This window comes from Microtus pennsylvanicus, chromosome 2 (assembly GCF_037038515.1).
Source record: "Microtus pennsylvanicus isolate mMicPen1 chromosome 2, mMicPen1.hap1, whole genome shotgun sequence".
In the NCBI taxonomy this organism is placed as follows: domain Eukaryota; kingdom Metazoa; phylum Chordata; class Mammalia; order Rodentia; family Cricetidae; genus Microtus; species Microtus pennsylvanicus.
In genome coordinates this window covers 93,403,419-93,410,174 of record NC_134580.1, presented here as the reverse complement: position 1 = coordinate 93,410,174, position 6,756 = coordinate 93,403,419, and positions in this window count along the sequence as shown.

Sequence of the window (6,756 nt, the reverse complement as noted above, 5' to 3'; positions counted from 1 at the left end):
ACTGGGCATCCACTGTGAGCAGAGACTCACTGATGGTTTTCTTTTGCAAAGTGAAGTAGATGAGACCAAGTGAGTAAAATGTAATATAATGTCACGTGAAAATACTAAGAAGGCTAAGCAAATCAGAGCTCAGGGAGCTTGACAGTGCTGGTTTTACTTAGAATGTCAGGGGAGGTAGTATTTGATTATAACCCGAATGAAATGGCAAGGATGTCACTCATTTCCACGAAAGAGTCAATTGCTATAAAATGTAAGAATTTAAAAAGCTTCACCTTTCTCTTTAAAATATGTTATTTCCTTTTTAATTGTGTGTATATTTGTGTGGCTACGAGGGAGTATGTGCACATGAGTGCAGTGTCCATAGAAGAGGGCATTAGATCTGCTGGAACTGGAGTCAGGTTGCTTCTAGGAACCAAGTTTGTGTCATTTGCAAGAAGAATGTGACAATATGGTTGTACAGGCAAGTGCCAGCAAAGGGAATCTCTAATCATTAGTCACCCCTATGGTACTCTGGCAGCGGCAGTGACTTCCCTGAGACCCGGCATCCTCTGTAAAAACTAATCGTGGTTTGCAAATGATTGCCAGTTGGTTCTGAAGCCACATACAAGGCAGAACATCTTATTTCTGAAGGGCAGTCTGACCTAAGCAAGCCTTTGATTGATTACTGCTACCAGCTCCTAGTTCCACTATACAGAAAAAATTTCTGTAACCTAGTACTTTGCAAAGCATTCTTCTGAAAAGGCTAACCTTATAATCTAAAAGCTTATCTAAAAGAAGCAGAGGCATAAGTAGGCTATCCCCCACACTCTTTGTGCAAGCACCGATAACAAGACAACAGTGGTTGGGTCATTATTTGAATCTAGGCACTCCAAAGATGAACTTACAAGCTTTACCCAGGGCTGCCTTTACCATGTTCCAACAAAATACATCAATGGCTATAACAACTTATACCACAGCATTAAAACATTCTGTTGGAGCAGACTCTCATTGATACTGATAGAAGGCAAATATGTGAAAGGAAAGAAAAATTGTGGTAGATCTAGAACCTTATTCACACTCAGGCCTGCGTGTGTTAATTCCCACTTTTTAAATGCCCTAACTGCTGACGCTTTGCATACACCTCATAGTTTAGAACTCCCCAAAGTCTTTAAATGATCTGTCTTCTTCAAGGCCAGACCACATCAGAGTTTCTGGATGTCCTTAAAACGGAAAACCCTTTGATCTAGCTGGAATAGCTCGATGACCGTATGGAGTAATAGGGCAAGATGGCAATATCTCAGCAGGGCAATAAGATCACAGTCTCTCTGTGGAGTGAAAATTCCCAAAGTATGGGTCTATGTTCCCCATTACTTACTGCACAACTCTTTCTCATTTTTTCTTTGGTACCATCTATTTTGTTTGGGTCCCACACACCCAAAGCGTTCTTGAAGCATATCAAATTTCCAGATGAAAAGTGTGCTTAGAACGTGCTAATATCCCCCAGGTGTGCGGCACAGACATAGGCACACGGTACTGTGGACATCAGGCACTTGCGACGCAGAGCTGTGAAGACGTGAGCGCTATAAACTTTATTCAAGCAGGATGTCGTATGTAACCTCTGGTCATGTCTTATCTGCTCCCAAGCAAAGAGGGTCAGAGATGATTTAGAATCCAAAAGGAAGCAAAACCCATGATCCCCTATAAAAACAGACGTAAACGATTTTAACAAATGTTCCCTTTTATTTTCCTTCCTTGTGACATTTTATTTTATTTGTGAGATCTGAGCTTCCTAGGAATGTGCATCCTTTCCCTGAATCATGCTGCTAATAAAACTGAGAGCAAGCCTAGAGTTTGAGGCTTCCAATATCGCTGGTATTTAATGTCATATTGTTCCTGGAAGCAACAGGAAGGGAAACTCTCCACAAACCCTCCTCAGTCTTACTCTGCCAACACTGAGCTAACCAAGCCAATGAAAGTTCAGACTATACATTGTGCTTGAAACAAATGAATCCCGCCAACTCCCACACCATCTGGCTGTTTTTCTCCTCCGCTTTGTCATAATGCACCCCGTTCTCTCCTTCTGTACTTTCTTTACCCTTCAGCTGCTGACTCTCGTCTGCATTTGCCTATTTGGCACTCCGACGAGACTATCTCAGACCATTCCCCTCCGTCTTGGCGGACTCCGGGTAAATTCCAGATAACTAGCAGTGTTTGAAATATGTATGCACAGAAATTTTATATGAACATCTGCTGAGCAAATGGAGAAGCTTTCCAACACATACCTAGACTCTGTTTGATCAAAATAGATTTCGTCTTTCTTTTGTCTGCCTATGTAAGGTTGTAGCTTTCAGTCTTTCTTATAACATTTGTACCCCACAACAAAGATAGCCCAAAATAGACAACAAAGAAATTTCCTTGATAAGCCAGGTGTTTTAATATCTATGCTAAGTATCTGCTTTGCTCCTTAATGAAAATTTGATTCTTAAAAAGTAAATAATAAAATAGTGTTGATATTAATTTTTTAAAACAAAATATCCCAACAATTAGACACTTGTTCAGTTTTCTGTTTTACTATTATAAAATAGAGAGAAAATTTGTTGAAAAAAGTAATTGTCAATTGCATGATTTTTCCTTTGACTTTAATAAAGATTATCTTCAACAATTTCTCATCAAATTTTTATGACCTATAAGAATTTTTCAGAAAACTCTTACCAACATATTTTTACCCCTTATAATTGAGAGTCCCTCAACTGAGTATTGTGACATCTGACTCTACTCTCATCACCCTGGAGGTGGAAGGAGGAGGAACAGGAGGCCGAGGCCATTCTTCACTTCATAGTAAACTTGAGGTCAGCCTGGCCTACATTGTCTCAAAAGAAAACAAACAAAGAAGCAACAGAAATAACAAAAATAGGAAATTAGGCGTTTTAAGCTGGAGATCCAACCTAGGACATTGGGGAAGTAATTTAGCAGTAAGCTGTGCTAGATCTGACCCCCCCCCACATCTTTTTTGCTCGAGTCATCCTATGTAAACTAGGCTGGTCTGGAACATGCAATCCTCCTAGTCCAGCCTTTCGCAATGAGCTATCCACCACTACACAAGTCAGCAACAGAGTTTTAAATTAGCATGTATCAATATGTGATGTTTTATAAAATTTATTCCCAAAGTATATTCTTATTAACTCAATTTTATTTATTTAATTTAGATAAAAGAGACAACTGGTGGAAATTTTGACAAATAGAGATCCTATGTACTTAATTCACAGAAATAATGTCTGTGTGAGTTCTTGAAGAAAAACACAAGTAGTTTATTCTACTTTATGGTCAGTGTTGAAAGTGAATACTTGTATAATGTATTTAGTAAAAATAAATGTGTATCAGTTCATGGTTTTTAAATATATAAAATTTAAATCTAATTTTCATCAGAAAGTATTGTCAAAATACTAAAGTAACTGCATTATAACTTTTTTTTTTTATTAATAGTGAAAGACTCGGAACCATGAATGAGATGTTTTGACATCTGTCCGATTGGTGACCTAATAGTCAGTGAGTGATGGATTAGGAAGGAAAGGGTTAACAGTGTAGGCAAGCAGACCAACTCCAGGAAGTACACTCAGGATGTCAAGGTTCAGGTGGGTCAAGGCCTCATGGAGTCAAAGATCAGGAAAAGCCAGAGTGCAGAAAGCTTGGGACCTTGGAAAAAATGCCCTGGAGAATATCAAGGAAGTTTCAAGGAAGCACGGTTTAAGAAGCCACCATTGTCAGGCACTATCCCTAATGAGGTTAAGATCACACTCCCAAGCTACTCTCTCAGAACAGAGCTGCTCACCACTGAAAAGATTCAGCTAGGTATAAAGTAAATGAAAGCCCTTTTCCTTGAGGCTTTATGGCGTTAGAGCCAGATGAGCACCGGCCTAAGGAGATGAGAGAACATTGCAGCAAGTGCAAGCATTCAGTACTGGTTGCAGCAAAAAGAGAGCAGAAGCCATTGAATCCATCAAGCCTTGACCTGCTTGAACCTTGACCTCTGGCAGTAGATCACCAGATCATAGAGGAGGCCGGTACAGCTCACATAGGAATCCCTCAGACCCACGACCAAGGCAAGGATGTGTGAAGGTCACTGGGCAATACAATGGGAAAACTTGGGCTTCGAGTCACAGCACGGAGACGAAACCCCCACTTTGGCATATATTATGTTCAAATTCAAAACCCAAATAAGCACGTTACATTTTCTAAAAGCCTGTTTAAACAAACTACACATTTACCAACGTATCTTGCCCTCTTCTCATTTAGAGGCATAATTTATTGTTTTTTTTAAGACAGGGTTTCTCTGTAGCTTTGGAGCTTGTCCTGGACTAGCTCTTATAGACCAAGTTTGCCTCGAACTCACAGAGATCCACCTGCCTCTGTTTCCCAAGTGCTGGGATTAAAGGCAAGTGCTACCACTGCCTGGCAAGTTTTTATTTTTCCTTCATCTTCAGAAAAATCACCCAGGCCTAACATTACTAGAAAGATTCAAAATTTACAAATGATCTCAGTGACTATTGACATTTTGTTTAGCGCCTGTATTTATCACAAACTCATGGGCCCTTCTTTTTGTGTTATGACATAGCTGGTCATGACACAAATATGGGTCAGATCATACAAAAGAGCTCAGACTTAGACGTGCAAACTGTCAACTCAGTGATCACTCACCTATTTATGGGGTCAGTTGGTTCATTAGGCCATATATTTAAATGGGTTCATTGAAGAGTAATCAGAATAAAAATAAATACATGAAAAGCACAAACCACGGAGTATATAAGAGATGAAGAGAGGAACAGCCCATGGAGAAGAAGGAAGAAAACTAGGTAAACAGGGCATCATTGATCATGAAAGTCATAGTGATCATAGACTTCAAGAAGAACTTGTAATCAATGACTGGCTGTAGTTAATCATTATCAGATGATACAATAACCAAAAGACCACTTAATTAATGAGACGGTGAGGCAGGTTTTTTTTTCTCACCTAAGGTTTCAAACGTCACACTAAAATGTGTTTCAGGAATAAATAGGTGATAAAGTAGATACAATGATAGACACTACTTTTTTTTTTCAAATAAGATCATTATTAAATAAGTAAAGTGGTAATAAGCAGACAGGGAGTTTAAAGTTAAAAAATAAAAAAGGTGGAAGTCCGCTTCCTGGTGAGGAATTCAACAGAGCTAACTGCGCTCGTGATCATAACAGAGGGAGGCCCTTTGAGGGAAGTGAGATGACCTAGTGGCAAAGCTTAGGACCTGCAGGCTGGGGAACAGTCTGTGCTTGATAAAATGATGGATTAGTGTCACCTATGATAAAAAAAAAGTTCAGGGAACAAGACACCTGCACATTTGGGCTTTTGTCTGTGTGTGTGTGTGCGTGTGTGTGTGTGTGTGTGTGTGTGTGTAGAGGGTCTATGGAATCAGACTGTGGGAGAAGCAGACAGGAAGTAAGAAGACAAAGCTGGTAGACAGTGATGGGAACATACTCTAATCACCATGGGGTTTGGTTTGGTTTGGTATTGCTTGTGTTTTTTTTTTTAATTTTTGCTATGTTTTTCTACTTGGAAACAATCCCACATATTATATTGCAGATATATTTTATAATTTCATAGTCACTAACCATAGCAAAAGTGTTTCATAGTAAAGTGTAGTTATGGAGGGAAAACTTAGATTGCAATTTATTTTGTAAATAACTTCCATGCCACTGAGAGCACATTGTTGTTCTTTGATAAAAAGGAGCGAACTATTTGTTTTGGATCAGTGGTAATAGTCCAAAAACCATATCTGCAATCTGCTACAATTTGTTAAAATATTAAAAGTATATTATAAATAATTTTGCAATTTTGAGCTACATAGATATTGCAAATACTCAAAAATTTCTGTCACCTTCATAAAAAAGTCACTCAACCCTCTAAGAACCCCGCATGCTACTTAAAAACAGTACCCTAGGATTAGGTGATTGTTTTTCACTTTGGTTAAAAGCTCTCTAGAAAATTTTGCTTAGGGTTGATATCATAAAAAGAATTAATTTGGGATAGGAAAAAAATATAATTTTTGCTTGCTATTGAACTACTTTGCACATACACAACTTTAAGGTTTCTTTAGTCATTTTGAAGAGTTGCTGCCTGGCCTTTCAGATTCCTGGTGGGTTCTAATCTCCATGTACAGATTTATTTTAAGTGGGATAAACTGCTTTAGAATACTCCAAAATGCCTTATATAATTGTATTACCTAGTGGTAACACACACCTATCACGTAAATTCTCATAAAAAGAGGTAGTGGATCTCTAGTTTAAGGACAACCTTGTCTATATAACACACAAGCCTGTCTCCCCAGAGGGGATAGAAAGGCTGTTGAATACCATTTCAAATCATTCTTTCCTATTAAATTTAGTGAAAGGAGAGAAAAGAACCCTTTAAAGAAAGTATTGATTAACAACTTTGATTTTTTAACCCTACTGACAGGAAGGGGAAGCTACATGTAGCCTAGAGGGTACATTAAAGGCTGGTACAAAATGGTTCATCACATTGTGTACCATGTAATGTTGAATATCCAACTGATGTTCTTATTTATCATCCATCCATCCATCCATCCATCCATCCATCCATCCATCCATCCATGCATCTGTCCATCCACTGTCTCATAAAGCATTTGCCTTGAGTAAGAGAACATACTTATTATAGATTCATAGATGGTTTCTACTCTCAAAGTGTTCCCAGTTTAATAAAATTAAAAGAGCATGTGAGCATCAAAAT